General features: G+C 41.2%; 1 pseudogene; it reads left to right on the forward strand.

Moving 5' to 3' along the window:
- Positions 1 to 2,094: 2,094 nt before the first annotated feature.
- On the forward strand, positions 2,095 to 2,724 carry LOC103246313 (small ribosomal subunit protein eS7-like; annotated as a pseudogene).
- The last annotated feature ends 14,160 nt before the right edge of the window (positions 2,725 to 16,884 follow it).

The raw sequence follows: 16,884 nt of genomic DNA on the forward strand, positions 1-16,884 counted from the left end.
TTTGTATTTCCACCTTTTGCCGTAGACGACTCCCGTCATATGAGAGAAACATATGTAGTGAAGATGCTTGAGTTTAGTCCGTAGTTAAATCTAAAAGTCATCCAGCCATGATGACTCTCTTGTCTGGACTCTGGCATAAAATAACTAATACCTGTCCTCAAGGGCAGTAAGCTGGATGCTTAGGGAAGAGCAGTTTGGGCTTGCAAATTCTTTTGGTCTTGGGTGGTAGTACACATTATATTCTCTATGTCGTGCACTCGTTTCCTCCATATGGCTCGCATTATAATAGAAAATAATCTGAATGTTCCTGCCGTAGTGCTTTTGTCAATTACTGTGTGGTGAAATCTGCAACTATTTGTTTCATTGTTTAGTAATATTTTTTCTATTTTGCAGTGACTTTTAATATTATTTTAACATCAATGAGTTAAAAAATGTAGTTTGTTGAAAAATTAGCGAATGAATGTTAATTTCTCAAGAAAGCTGATGATAGGCCGAGTGCAGTGGCTCATGCCTGTAATCCTAGCATTTTGGGAGGCCGAGGCAGGTGGATCACTTGAGATCAGGAGTTCAAGATCAGCTTGGCCAACATGGTGAAACCCCGTCTTCACTAAAAATACAAAAATTAGATGGGCGTGGTGGTGCGTGCCTGTAAACCCAGCTACTCAGGGGGCTGAGGCACGGGAATTACTTGAACTTGGATGGCGGAGGTTGCAGTGGGCCAAAATTGCGCCACTGCATTCCAGCCTGGGGAACTGAGTGAGACTCAGTCTCAACAAAACAAAACAAACAACAACAAAAAACCACAAAAAACAAAACAAAACAAAAAACACACAAGAAAGTTGATGATAAAGGTTAACTTGTACAAGACATTTATTGACTTTATCATAGCTTTATCATAGGTATGGGAGAGGGCATAATATTATCACTGACCACTTGAAAACCAGAAGGCACAAGTCTATGGGAGCATCAGGATGTACTTCCAGTGTTGGTAGTTATTTTAAGATTGTGACTTACAATGATAAATTAACACGTGCCATGGCCATAGGTGCTTTTGTCTATCCCTCTGTGAATCATGACTCTTCTTTTTTTTTTTTTTTTTTTTTGAGACAAGAGCCTTGCTCTGTCGCCCAGGTTGGATTGCAGTGGCGCGATCTCAGCTCACTGCAAGCTCTGCTTCCCGGGTTCATGCCATTCTCCTGCCTCAGCCTCCTGAGTAGCTGGGACCACATGTGCCCGCCACCACACCTGGCTAATTTTGTTTTTGTATTTTTAGTAGAGATGGGGTTTCACAGTGTTAGCCAGGATGGTCTTGATCTCCTGACCTCGTGATCCACCCACCTTGGCTTCCCAAAATGCTGGGATTACAGGTGTGAACCACCGCACCTGGCCGAATTATGACTCTTCTTCTAGATCAAGTGACTGCTCTTCTAAATTCAGTTTGCTCATTGTTTATACCAAGTTTTCTTGTGCAATACAAAAAGTAATACGATAGCTGTTAGTGTGTTGTCTCCATTAAAAAGAAATTTGCAGACAGTTAAATGGGTGCCAGCTTTATATCCATGTTCTGAGATGGTTCAGATAGAAAAGTTAATTTCTAGAATTAGTTAATATCTATAAGGGTTTGCATTTTTCACCCAATTATTGAAAACAAACTAAATTTGGAAGTTTGTTCTATTAATGGTGAAACATTTGACATTATTATGGATGTTGTAGATTAAGTTAGAAAGATCAACATTGAAGATAAAATTATTTAGGGTAATAAATACATTTACAATTTTTGGAAAAACATGATGTCAGGTTAAAACAACTTTTTAAAACTAAATTTGAAACCTATCAAGGAAAATTGTACATGGAATTGGTTGTACTATACACATAATTCAGAAATGCATCTGAATAGGCTGTGATATTCTATGGATCAAAATAGAGCTTTCCTGTCAATTTTATGTAATTTTTAAACATATGCATAATGACAAAACTGCAAAATTTTTGTGATTAAGCTGATGTTGGATGTAAAGAAATCTCTTCAGGCTGCTGGAATTTGAGAAGCCTTGTATAATACTTGGGCCCCTTAAGCCATAGCTCAGCAAAGAGGCCATGTTCAGTTCGAGCATCAAGATCGTGAATCCCAGCTGCGAGAAGCTGCATATGTTCGAGAGTAGCTCTTCCAGGCACTTCTGAAGCTGGAGATGAACCTCAGGCTCAGCTCAGGGAGCTGAATATCACGGCAGCCAAGTAAATTGAAGTTGGTGGTGGTCAGAAAGCTATCATCATCTTTATTCCTGTTCCTCAACTGAGTGTTTCTAGAAAATCCACATCTGGCTAGTACATGAACTGGAGAAAAAGTTCAGTGGGGAAGAATGTTGTTTTTATTATTCAGAGGAGAATTTTGCCTAAGGCAACTCAAAAAAGCCATACAAAAAATAAGTAAAAGCGTCCCAGGAGTCGTACTCCGACAGCGATGCATATTCCCCTCCTTGAGGACTTGGTTTTCCCAAGTGAAATTGTGCACAAGAGAATCTGCATGAAACTAGATGGCAGCCGGCTCATGAAGGTTCATTCAGACAAACACAGCAGAGCACTGTGGAATACAGAGTTGAGACTTTTTCTGGTGTCTATAAGAAGCTCACTGGAAAGGATGTTAATTTTGAATTCCAAGAGTTTTCAGTTCTAAACAAAAAAGACTAAAGTATATCCACAGTAAACAAACAAAACAACCAAAAAAACTCTTCAGCCTGGCATACTTTTTTCCTTACTACTTATCAACAATTAGATATGGGAAATGTTTGAATCTACAGACAAGAGAGTCTATTGAAGCTTTCAACCAGTGTCATAGTGCATGCAGTTTTACGAAAATATTAAAAATGATCATTAATTCTTCAGAAAATACCCTTGACATTGTATTAGAGACAGATATGGTTAAGAAACTGATTGGGCCGGGCATGGTGGCTCACATCTGTAATCTCAGCACTTTGGGAGTCCAAGATGGGAGGACTGCTTGAGCTGAGGAGCTCTAGACCAACCTGGGAAACATAGTGAGATCCCATCTCTCTATATACACACACACAGTTAGCCGAATGTGGTGGTATGCACCTGTAGTCTCAGCTATTCAGGAGGCTGAGGTGGGAGGAATGCTTGAGACTAAGATTGAGGCTGCAGTAGCCATGATCGGGCCCCTGCAGTCCAGCCTGGGTAACAGAGTGAGATCTTGTATCGAAAAAAAAAAAAAAAAAGAAAGAAAGAGATTGAAATACCTAATGATGTATGAAGAATAATTATTTTGCTTGTTATTTTTAATGTTCAGAAAATCAATATAAATAAAATTTGATGCCCCTCTTCCCCACCTCATATTTTGCTCTAATGGTTGTGCATGTTTTATTTCTTGGAAAAAATGTATTTTTGAAAATAGTTTTTGAAGAGGACTATTTCATAGGCCCATCCGTTTAATAAAATCAATTTATTGGTCACTACATAGTTCAAAAATTACATAATTACAATTTTAAAAACATTTATTCTCACAATGCCGTAATTTTGAAGATAAATTATATGGTCATTCTAGGGATGAGAGTGATCAGTTCCACTGGATATCTACAAGCTGACAGTGAGGCATGAGGAACTCTGCAAAGGGAAGTAAAGATGATGGAATGGATGCTGGGCAGACAAGACCAACTGTGACTACTGGTACCCAAGTACCAGATCAGAACTGGGGTTTTCTTACCTACCTGTGATGATCCAATACTGAATTTCATTTTCCATTCTCCTTGATAACTTTTAAGTTATAACATTCCTTCCCCTTGTCCCTTGGTTCACCAGCTCCTCCATGCGGCTCTGAACAGCGCAGCTTCCCAGCTTCCCTTAATCCCCTGATAGAGGCCGAGAGACAGTTCTTTTTAAACATTTCTAAAAGCTGCAACATGCTCATGTCTGAATTCCCTGCAAAACAAATTCAGAAGGCTGAAAGCATTGTTCTCAGCAAATTGGGTGAAAATGGAGCAAAGGCAGAAGCTTTCAAACAAAGTCTCAGGAAAAATGAGAAGAGACTGTAGAATACTGAATATGTAAGTAGAACTCTGTATTTCACACACTTCTCCCAGTATCCAACCCTGAAGCTTGTGTTTTTTTTTTTTTTTCTTTTCATAGTTGTAGTTGCCAAAGCAAAGCAATCACTCCATTAATTATAAAGTAAGGGAAAAAATGGGTGTCGATCTTAACTAGTTCCCTTTTACTTGTTGAGTATTAATTGAAAGTTATTCTTCTGAAGACACTTAATTCTTTGGAGGCACTATAGAAAATAATGTTTAAATATTCAGAGTTAAGTGAACTCAGTCAAGCTTTTATAAACAGGATATTTTAAAATTGGAACTGGATTTTATGTAAGTGACAAAATGATTACTGAGTTCTCTTTAGTTCTCATGGTACAAGAACTCACTTGCTGATGTGCATGTCTAGGGTGGTCAGAGTATTTGTCCAATTGGTGCGAAGACAACGTGCTGCTCCCTTACGCAGAAATGCCCCTTGTAAAAGCAACATCCATTCATTCATTTATTGATTGATTCAGTCACTCCTGGGCACTGGGATCTTGACTGTAATACTGTTGGACACCAATTGAGATCTAAAAATTATCTGGGTATAAGAATAATTTTGGCTAATGCTCATATAGTGCTGACTATATACAATATATTGTTTGGAATGCTTTATGCACATTAACTGATTTAATACTCAACAGATTATTAGAGGGATACAATCATCATCATCATCTCCACTTTACAGTAGAGGAAACTGAGGTATAGACAAGAGAAATAACTTGCCCAGGTCGCTCATCTGGTGAGCAGCACAAGATTTGGACCCAGGCAACCTAGCTTTGGAGTCTGTGCTCCTGACTGCTACTTTATAGTGTGGCTATTAAAAATATTTTTTTCTGTTTACAGTAACATGTAAGGCGTCCTTTGGTGACTATAAAATAGTTCAGTTGAGAATGTCTGTACTCACACATTGGAATAATAACTGGATACAGCTAGTATAAGCATACTTTCGTGCAAGAGATATGATACAGTGGGCCTTTGATATTTATCTACAATTCATTTTTTAAAAAATTGGTAAAAACCTTTATGTAGAAACAGCTAAATCTCTGTTCAGTTCAGTTCTGGGTTGTGTTACTATTACTTTTACTTTTTTAGTGGGTTTCATGTATGTTTAAAAGTAAGGAATACCAGGTGTGCTATCTAAGCTCCACCACTAAATTATAAAACCTACAAAGCAAAATTGTACTTAGAATTGTTTGTACAATGGGGATTATAGTAAAATGTGCTAAAAAATCAGTAAAGTGGGGGTATCTCTCATCTTTGCAGGGTTCTTGTGAGGGTTATAAGATACTATAGTCTCGACTTCAGGGCATTCTACAGCCTATTTCTTGATGTAATTTGGTGCCTAATGTAGTGTCTGTTTCATCACAGAAGTATAAAGGATATCAGTTGAATGTGAATGAAAGCGCCTGGCACAAACTAAATTTCACTGGCTCTGAGAGCAATTTTTGTATTTTAACTTCGGGATATGTCTCACAGTCAATAGAATGTTACAATAGATGTCAGCCAAATGGCTGTTGAGATGTAGTTGTCATTGCTCATAAAGCTGTGGACTTGGTCTTTATTCCAAGGTCTTTCAAGGAATGAATATAAATGCAGGTTTGTGTTTGAAAACTTTCCATTGATACCTCTTCGTAAAGGTAGTTTCAGCACCAAGACTTGCAGGATGGGTGTCAGTGGTTCCAAATAATACCTTTAGAGACGGTAGTGCAGCACTCTTTCAAGAAATGCTATATTATCACTGCATTTGATGGCACAGAGTGTGATATCATATGGGAAAAGAAAAAATAGACATTACCCAGTCTGAGTCAAAAAGGGATTTAGCAGAGTTTAACACAGATTTAAAGCATTTTAATTAATACCGTAAATAATTTATTTTACATATATATTACTTTTTGTGCACAAGAATGGTACATAAAAGTATTCAGATGAGTCTACAAAGCTCGTTAAAATAAAATGATGAATGGTTAGTGTATTAGTTTGCTTTCACACTGCTATAAAGAACTGGATGGGTGCGGTGGTTCACACCTGTAATCCTAGCACTTTGGGAGGCTGAGATGAGTGGATCACTTGAGGTAATGAGTTCGAAACCAGCCTGGCCAACATGGTGAAACCCCGTCTCTACTAAAAATACAAAAAAATTAGGTGGGCGTAGTGGCATGTGCCTGTAATCCCAGCTACTCAGGAGGCTGAGGCAGGAGAATTGCTTGAACCTGGGAGGTGGAGGTTAGTGTGAGCCAAGATCGCGCCACTGCACTCCAGTGTGGTGACAGAGTGAGACTCCATCTCAAAAAAAAAAAAAAAAAAAAAAAAAAAAAACTATCCAAGACAGGGTAATTTATAAAGAAAAGAGCTGTACAGGAAGCATCGTTGGGAGGCCCTCAGGAAACTTACAATCAAGGCAGAAAGTGAAGGGGAAACAAGCACCTTCTTCACATGGTGGCAGGAGAGAGAGAGTGAAGGGGGAGGTGCTACACATTTTAAACAATCAGATCTCATGAGAATTCACTCAGTATCATGAGAACAGCAAGGGGGAAATCTGCCTCCATGATCCAATCACCTCCCACCAGGTCTCTTTCTCAACACTAGGAATTACAATTGCCATGAGATTTGGGTGTCCATATCATATCATTTTGCCTCTGGCCCTTTCCAAATCTCATGTCTTTCTCACATTTTAAAACACAATCATGCCTTCTCAGCAGTCCCACAGAGTCTTAACTCATTCCAGCCTTAACTCAAAAGTCCAAGTCCAAAGTCTCATCTGAGACAAGGCAAGTGCCTTCTGCCTATGAGCCTGTAAAATAAAAAACAAGTTAATTACTTTTGAGATACAATGGGGTACAGGTATTGGGTAAATAGACCCATTCCAAGTGGGGGAAATCAATACTTAAATTTAATCCTCAATGTTGGAGGAGGGGCCTGGTGGGAGGTGATTGGATCATGGGGGTGTACCTCCCCCTTGTTGTTCTCATGATTACGAGTGAGTTCTCATGAGATCTGGTTGTTTAAAAGCATGTAGCACTTCCCTCTTTGCTCTCTCTTCCTCCTGCTCTGGTCACGTAAGACATGCTGCCTTCCCCTTCACCTTCTGCCGTGATTGTAAGTTTCCTGACCCCTCCCCAGCCATGCTTTCTGGACAGCCTGTGGAACTGAATCAATAAAACCTCTTTTCTTCATAGATTTCCCAGTCTCAGGTAGTTCTTTAAAGCAGTATGAAAATGAACTAATACAGAAAATTCATATCAGAGAAGTGGGGCATTGCTATAAATTAAATTAAATTCAGTCCCTCAGTGGCACTAGTCCCATTTCAAGAGCTCAGTAACCACATGTGGCTAGTGGCTACCACATTAATTGGCTCAGACACAGATCATTTCCATTATCACAGAAAGTTCTTTTGGACAACCCTGGTCCAGGTTCTTACTGCTTCTCAGTGACAGGGACTTCTCCTAAGTGATCCCCAGGCCAGGCTCTTAGTGATCCCCTTGGTCATTCCATAGATACTTACTGCACATCTGCCACATGCCAGTCATTGGGAGATATGACAATGGGCAGAGCAGGCAGGGGCCACCCTCACCGTTCCTGCAATCTCCAGCCTCAACACCTCCCCTACAGGCCATAGTCTACTGGTTTCCTGAGGGATTTGTTTTAAGATACAAGTCTGAATGTGTTTCTCCAGGAGCACCTTTGTCCCCCACAAAATATAGATGGTCCCCGACTTGTGATGGTTTAACTTAATTTTTTTTGTCTTTATGATGATGTGAAAGCAATATGCATTCAGTAGAAACCATACTTGGAGTACCCATACAATCATTCTGTTTTTCCCTTTCAGTGTAGTAGTCAATTATATGAGCTATCCAACAATTTATTATAAAAATAGGCTTTGTGTTTCATGATTTTGCCTAACTGTAGGCTACTGTAAGTGTTCTAAGCATGTTTTAGGTAGGCTAGGTTAAGCTATAATGTTGGGTATTTTCACTTGGTGATGAGTTTATTGAGATGTAATCCCACTGTAAGTTGAGGAGCATCTGTAACCTCATTGCTTCTTAGCATACAGATCCATAAGATCTGGCTCCCACCTTCATCTCTAGTCTGAAGGCTCATGGAGTGTCTGCTGCCAGGGGCACCCCTAGGTGCTGTGACTACAGGCACCTGCATGTTGGAGGCCTCTTCTGCAGCTTTGCTCTCCCAGGCACTGAGAGCCAGGACTCAGGACGTGTGGCAGCATTTTTCAGGGAACTCTCCAGCTGTGCAGTTCCCCTTCTGTATCTTGGCTAATTCCAACTCATCCTTCAAGATCGGGCTTAGATGACACCTTCTCTAGCACTTTTGCATAACTCCCTGATATATACTAGGCTCTTTTTCTTCCATGCTCCTGTAGCACCTTGCACCAGCCTGTATTCTGAGGCTTTAAATGCCAACTGTTCAACCAACATGAGTGTCTGCTGTGGGCCACATACCCTACTAAGCTCTGTGAGTGCAAAACCAAATGAGACTGGTACCTGCCTGCTCCAAGCTCAGCATTTACAGAGGGAGACAGTCCACTCCACTAAATATAAAACAGAATGTGACCCAAATGTTATTAGAAGGAGCACAAAGCAGAGAGGTAATGCAGTCAAGAGAGGTAGTTTGGATTGGGGTAATGGGTCATGGAAGGCTTCTACTTAAGCATGGTGTCTGTGTTACATAGTTGAAGAATAAATGAATAATAATAACCAATAGGTATTGAGCGCATATTATATGTCCAGCCCTGCCTGTGCTAAGTGGCTTTCCATGCATTCTATCACTTATTTCTCATAACTACATGTGACTCATGTATATTGATACCATTTTGTAGATGAGGAGACTGAGGCTTAAGAAACTTGACCATAGTCACCTTAGCTAGTAAGTTGAAGCAACATTTGAATCTAGGAGGACTGTCTGACTCTAAAGTGTGATATCACCATGTCAAACTTCTACCTTTTATGCATGCAGTAGGATTTTGTAGAATGAATAGGAGTTTCTCATGTGGACAACAAGGGTGATGGACATTCAAGGCGGAGGTATTCTAAAGGTGATGCTCAGAGAGGTTAATTAATTTGCCCAGTATCACACAGTGGGAATTGAGAGTTTGAGCATGTTTCAGAGAACTTATTAAATGCCAAAGCTGGATATGATGAAATGGAAGAAATTTTTTTAATCCCCTTTTTCTCTTCCACTTGCTACATAAAAATGAAAAGACTATTGATTGGGAGGGCAGAATGTGCAGTTAGTAATGAGATTCCCTCTGAAAATCCTTTAAAGTCTCCATAATTAATTTATTTGAGAGGTGAAACAAACTGTGCATGTGAAATGTGTTAAAATTATGAACAGGTTGCACTGGGTCCACTGCCTGAGGCTGCCCGGCCTGATGAAGGGCACCGGGATTCATGTCCGCACATCATCCTTGCAATCAATTATTGATCACAGCTGGGGTTCGAGCAGTTGTCTCAGCCACTGCAGCTCAGCTATGCTGCAGCTTCTGAGTCCATTCTGGTCCTGCCTGGCTGAGCCATGAGCAAGGAAGTCTGGAGAAAAGAGTGGGATCCCTTCTAGTTCCACTGATGTTGAATTCAAGAAGAGGCTAAATGAATATGTGCTGATACAAGTCAACATAGTGTTATCTGGGTGGGTGGAGTGTTGGCTGGGAATGGGAGTCTCTTCAGGGAACTTTCCAGAGAGATGGAAATAGTCTGTACCTTGATCTGAGTGGGCATTCCTCCCAACGGTGCCAATGCTGTGAACTGCACCTCTGTGACCTCACTGAGGGAATGAGGACCTGCGGCACATCCCCAGTCCTGCTAAATCCTTGGGACTCTCATTTTTCCAAGTTAGAGTAAGCCTGTCACCAAAAGACTGGAATTAGGATTTCTTTCAATGCTGAGATATAAATTAAGAAAAATATTATGTCTGCGTGTCACAACAAAAGTCATACAAGTGACAATGGTTTTGCAAAACATTTTTACCTCTGTCATTATTTAACCTTGACAACAATCCTATGAGTGAAGGATTAGCATTCTCATTTGACAGATCTAGAGCCAATGAAAGTTTGAAGAGGTTAGTAGCTGAGATAATTCTGAAATGCAGGAGACTTGACTCCAAATCTGTTGCTCGCTTTCCTAAATCTGGTGTTGAGGACATCCTCTGAGGGGAAAAGAATTGCCCAAAGGTATCCCATGGGAAATTATCTTCATACAGTGCTAACTCCAAGACCAGCTATCACAAAGAAAAATCTCATGTAACTGAAAGGCTCAAGGACCAAGTTAAGATGCTTGAATCACATAGTTTAGTATATTAACTTAAAATACACAGTTTGAAGCCAGAAGAGTGAGGTGGGTAGTTAAGGGACATAGGAGAGGGTGCAAACAGGGAAAAATGGCCATGCTTCCTGCACCCAGAATATGCAGAACTCCATCTAATATTCTTGCCACCAGAGATTGGCTCAAGTGGCCCAATCATTTCTTCCATCTTCGTGTCAACATCTGGTCCCTATTAGGCCCCTATAATGATCAGCTGGTCCCTATTAGGCCCCTATAGTGATCATCTCATCCAGTGGCCTTCAATCCTGCCTACACATTAGAATCACCTGGAGAGCTCTTAGAATTTAACAATGCCTCATTCTTCTCCCAGAACAATGAAATCAGAATCCATATGGGTAGAGTTCAGACACCTGTATTTTGTAAAAGCTCTTCAGTGATTCTGATTTACAGCCAGAGGTGAGAACCAACAATTTAGATTTTAGGATAGCAAATAGATGTCATTTCAGATGCTAACTCCAACTAATTGATAGTAGTAAGAGAAGGACCACGAGCTGCCGTGTGGGCTCAGAGAGAGAAAGTGCAGTGGGCAATGCAGAGCCTCAACTCTCTGCTACATGAGTCTTCCTGCTGATGGTTAGGTTACAAGATCAGAGTTGAGGTTGAACAAGGAGCTTGGCAGGTGAAAAGTGCCTGGGCCAACACAGTGAACTTGTTCTATTTGGAGATTCAGGGGCAGTCACACCTGGCCCATGGTGGTAACTCATCCTTTACCCTGCCAGCAGCTCTGGATTTCATTTGGCAGAGGACTTGCAGGACTGGAATGGGTGTCAGCAATGGATGGCTGATTTCAGTTCTCATAAATATTGAGTGCCTCGTGTATATTGACTATATTACGACTATTTGGAAACTCCTGTGCCTTATGTATATTTGGTGGGTCTCAAATATTTGCTACCTCTTTGTCTTTCCAACTCTTTCTAAGCTCAGCAGACACATGCTCTATTTAATCTATGCTAACATGTCGCCCTATGTTTATATACACTTAACCTATGTAATGAATTCTGCCTCGCAAGCTTAATTCTGTCTCATAAGTCATTTGCTTCTATACTTGTTTCATTTATTCTTCTTTGTATTTCTGATTTTCTCTAGCAGAATGGAATATCTTAAATAATATAACAAACACGTTCCAAAAGGGGAACTGTGTAAGGGACTCTGTGCAAGAGTTGTTGGGTTGACCAGAGTGGTGGGAAACTTCTGGACTAATGGATACTCGCTCAGAGACAGCATATGAGGAGTGTGTGAGTTCAGAGTCAGTCCTGGGTTTGAACCCAGCTCCACTGCTGACATCTGGGGACAGCTTCCTAACCTGTCTGACCCTCAGTTTTCCCATCTAGGAAGGGCATAACCACACCTACCCTCTGTAACTGTTTGATGATTTAATAAGTACTGTCGTAAGCATTAGCACATGCTTAAGACATGCAGCAAGTTTTCCATAATGTAATGTTAGACCTGGATGAGGGACTCACCTCCTTTCGATCCTTTGTGAGCCCCATTTATGACTGTCCTGCAAAGCATGGTTTCATCCAAGGCCACTTTTCCAACCAGAGAATCAGATAGAAGATAATTTACATTTGTTGAACCCAAAGCAGCCATTCTAGAGGCTGTAGGCTTATGTGCTGTGTCCTCATGGTGCCAGCAGGGTGGGAAGCACAGGTGGTATGGGAACACAATTGACCTACCCTGGAGCAGAGAGGAGGCTCCGGAAGGGCTTCCTGAGTTGCAATTTGCATGATGAGTAGGCATTAGCTAACGAGCCTATTAAAATTAGGGGGAGGAAGGCAGGAAGTCCTGCTTTAGGCAGAGGGGTAGCAGAGATGAAGACCACAGGCAAGAGAAAGCCTAACACATCTGAAGACCTGCGTGAGATTCAGCCTGGCTCCAGTGAGTGGGACCATTGATGGATGACTTCTGGTCACCATGGACCTGTTCTGAACTTTCTCACGGACCAAAGACAGAGGTAGAGTTGAAAAAGTAATATATGCCTTTATTCAAGTCTTAAGTGGTAAAATATGCAGCGAAACTAGGAAATTGGAGGAGGAGGAGCAGTGAGAAGTGTTTGAGCGTGGGGGTTTTATGTTTTTAATGTGTGAGATGGTTCTAGCATCCAGTTAATACTACTCAGTTGAAATGTGTTTATCTTTATGCCAGGAAGATGGTGGGCACAGAGGATCTGAGATGTGTCTTCCAGGATTCTTAGTTCATGTACATGAGGCTGAGATGACAGCGCACATATTCAAACTTGGCCCTGACAGAATTTAAAAAGCAGTTTTGTGTTTTGTTTCTCCCTTATGGGAAAGGGTAAAAGTAGGAGATTAAGCGTCAGCCAAATTCATTCTGATTTCTTTCTGTTGGAATGCATCTCCACCTCCCTGGTCAATTGCAATAGAAAGTGGCCTTGAGAGTTGAGATGGAAGTTATTTTAATGTAAATAGAACTTTAAAATTACCCTTCCAGGAAACAGTGCTCAGACAAACTCTCTGACAGGTCTGAGATTTGATTGTATTAAGTAGCTCTTCCTGGGGAGAATGCGAGTGACTCTGGCCACCTCTTACTCTGACACTGGCTTCTTCAGGAAGGGACACGTGAAACTTCATTAGGAAAAGCTGAAGCCCCATTGTGATCTACTTTAACGCAGTCTTTATTCTGTGGGCCATTTGCTAATTTAATAAATATTGCATATTCCTGGTGGCTGAAAGAAATTTGAGAAGTCAGTGCCTGAAATGCTCAGCAGAGTAGTTTAGAAGAAAGCTAGAGATTTACTTCCCATTTTCTAGAGAGGGAGATGGGCCTGGCTTATGTTTCAAAGGAGAAGGCCATGTGGGCAAAGAGAGCAGTGAAGGACTGAGAGTCACTGGCCTGGGTTGGAATTCAAGCTCTCACACTTTTGGGCTGTGTGACCTCTCTTGAGGGGCTTCACCTCTCTAAGTCTTATTTTCCTTATCCGCAAAATGGACATAATAATCTTGACCTTCTAGAACTGTGAACAGTGACTGAGGGGAAGTATATAAAGTGCTTAGCCTAGTGCCTTTGACACAAAGTTTTTAACTTCAAGTAAATTGGAGCTGAGAGAGTGAAATGAAGGTGGCCTGGTATAGAGGATGAAGGGCAGTGCTTAGATAGATAACTGACCAGACAGCTGCAGCCATGAGCCCCATGCCTGATGCCGCAGAGGTAGGGGGGCTTGCTGTAGAGGCATTGGCAGAGTGGGAGGGGTCCACACCTGACTCTAGCTCTTCAACCTTCCCTTGTGTAGTTTTCAGGCAAGAAAGGAAGCACAAGCAGGCATGCAGGAAAACTCAGCACCCAAGAAGACGTTCAGGAGAAGGTATAAATGCTCTCTTATGGCAGGGAGAAGATGGTGCCAGGGATTGGCTTTGAGACTCTTGTTCTACTGTAGGATCCAGAGAGGAGTAGCTGAGAGCTTCAGATATGTTGATTAAAGGTCATGGGAATCCCAGGTGTGATCTGTACAGTGCTCAGTGGTGGAGTCATGGCAGAGGCCAGAAGTGGCTCTCTGAGTGTAGGGCAGGAATCCAAGCACTTGGAGCCAGGCGCCTATGGGGAGAAAGCACTGTTTTGGGAAGGAAGCTAGGCCTGGGAAAGATAAGACTCTACAATGAAAATGGCATCACAAGGAAGTATGATGAATCACACTTGCAAATAAACAATTACAAATGAATTCTGTGTAAGAGAGATGCAAGAAATGTTAAACTTTAGACTAATAACTGTAGGTAATTCAATAAGAAAGATTTTCAAATAAGTATATTTATAATATTCAAAGAGATAAGTAAAGAAATGTAAATCATTAGGTAAGAAGGGAAAATTATGGGAAAAGAAAAGGTGGATTTGACAAAGACCAAATAGAAATTCAAGAAATAAAAAACAATGAAGTCACTGAAGTTAAAAGAAAAAAAAAAGGTACTCATGAAATGGCAGACTAGAAATAGTTGAAGAGAGAATTAATAATGTGGAAACAAAGCTAAGTAAATGAACCATGAATGTAAAAGAGAAATTATAAGGAAACTTGACAATAATGCTCCATTGCTTCTAAATACTTCAGTGTTTATTTCCTACAAACAAGGGCATTTTCTCACATAATCACAACATAATAATGAAAGGCAGAAAGTCAATATTAATGTATTTAATCCACAGACCCCACAGGTTTTGACAGTTATTCCAATAATGTCCTTTACAGCAAATGGATCTAGTTCAGACTCATGCATAGTATTTTGTTGCCATGTCTCCTTAGTCTTTTCCAGTCTGTGACAGTCCTCCATCTTGACTTTCATGACCTTTACAGTTTTGAAGATTCGAGGCATGATATCCCTCCAGTTGGATTTTTCTGATATTTCATCCTCATTAGATTCAAGTTATAATTTTTTGGCAGGAATATCACAAAAGTGATGCGATGTTGTGATTGCACTCTAGCATTTCATTTAATAACTGAGGTTGCTCATTTTGACCACTTCATTAATGTGGTGTCTGCAGGGCTTCTTCACAATAACACTACTCATTTTCCTTTGTATTTAATATACATTTGATGGAGAGGTACTTTGAATCCATGTAAGTTCATTCATCACCAAAGTCTCTCTCTATAGCTTTGTTAACCAACCACCAGGGTTTCAGTCTAGATCCTGCTGCTTGCTGCACAGAAAGCCAATCACTGAGATGACAGATATTGCCAAAGAATAAGACTTTAAATCAGTGCTGCAGCTGAGAGAATGCAAGCTCAGTCTCAAGTCCATCTCCTTGTTGATTAAAACTAGGGGTTTAGATAGCAGGCAAGAAATGTAACAATGTGTAAGAAAATAAGAACTAGGGAGGGGGCAAGGAGGCATCAGGTGCTGTGATCTGGTGAGTTTCAGTTCTTCAGTACTTTTTTTTGAGAGGTCTGAAAGTCCTTTCCTGAGGAAGGAACTAGGATAAAACAAATACAGGTTTCAAGCTTTAACAGCAGAAGGGTCCATTTCTATTCTATGTTTATCCAAAAATAACTGTCTATGGGACTATTCGGCCGGTTTCATATCTTTTTGTCAGATGGACTCATGTTTTCCTATTTATTTAATGGCTATATCCTGTTACTATCATGTTTTTGATGGTCAAATTTCCCCAGGTGACACCCCTTAAAGCTGGCCCCTATATCCTTTGACATGCCCCCATTATTATTTGAGCATTTTCTTACTTTTTAGAACAAGATATTCCCAACTCATCTTGTACTTTTCTTGTTTCAGTCCTGGAATCAGACACTTCTTCAAGGAATGCTGATTCCTTTGACTGGAAAATGACATTTAGAAACTAGATATGAATGGTAGCTGTTCTCATTGCTTTCAGGATAGTGCTGTTCTCAGGTACTCTCAGTGGAGAGAGCAAGGTGAAATATGTATACACATACTCTCTCAGTCACATTTACATTCTATGTATATATGTGTATGTATGAATGGATCATCCATCTGATATGGGAGGCGGTCAGGGAAATGCAGGGTAGAGAAGGGTGGGGTCCCTGGTGAGGGTTCAACCCTCAGGCCTGTGCCCACGAACCTAAGTGAGGACAGGCACTCCTGTTTTTGCACCCAAATACTGCATTTTCCAAGACCACCCTGGCCTGCCATGCTCCCCCCATCCCATGCCTATAAAAATCCTGAGACCCTAGCAGGCACATACACAAGCAGCTGGACATGGAGAGTAACATGCCGGCAGAAGAACACACCAGCAGACACTGGCAGTCCATTGATGGTGGAACGATGTGGATACCAAGGGCAATTTGGCTGAAGATGGTTAGAGGAAAGTCTGGCTGCTGAGTGGCCCAACCACTCATCCCCCTCCTGGCTCCCCATCCAGCGACATCACCACTCAATAAAACCTTGCACTCATTCTCCAAGCTCACGTGTGATCTGATTTTTCTGGTACATAAGGACAAGAACCCCAAGATACAGAAAGCCCTCTGTTCTTGCAATAAGGAAGAGGGTCTAATTGAGCTAACACAAGCCGCCTGTGGACAGCTAAGCTGAAAGAGCACACTGTGACACACACGCACTGGGGCTTTGGGAGCTGTAAACGCTCTAGATGCTGCCATGGGGTTGGAGCCCACGCTCCCCACGACTTACCTGTCTGCGTGTTCCCACTAAGGGTTTGGTTTGAGCTGTGGAGCACTGAAGCAGCGAGCTACACCCCCATTGCATGCCCTGCAAGGGGGATGAGGGAAAACTCCTCCCATTTCACATCTATCCTCTACTCTCCTTCCCTTCCCTGCCCTCCCCTCTTTCCTTTCTTCATCTATCGTCTGCTTACCCATCGCAAGCCATGAGTTCACATCAATGCCTCCAATTACAATCTAACAACATAAAGTTCATTCTTGTTTCCTCTTTTCTAACATTTTTAAGTTTCTTCTGTGGCAGTGAGAAACCTGCTGCTCATTATCTTTAGTATGTTTACTGATGGGATCAATCACCCAGTATGTAACCAACCTGCACTGC

This window comes from Chlorocebus sabaeus, chromosome 27 (genome assembly GCF_047675955.1).
Source record: "Chlorocebus sabaeus isolate Y175 chromosome 27, mChlSab1.0.hap1, whole genome shotgun sequence".
Lineage (NCBI taxonomy): Eukaryota > Metazoa > Chordata > Mammalia > Primates > Cercopithecidae > Chlorocebus > Chlorocebus sabaeus.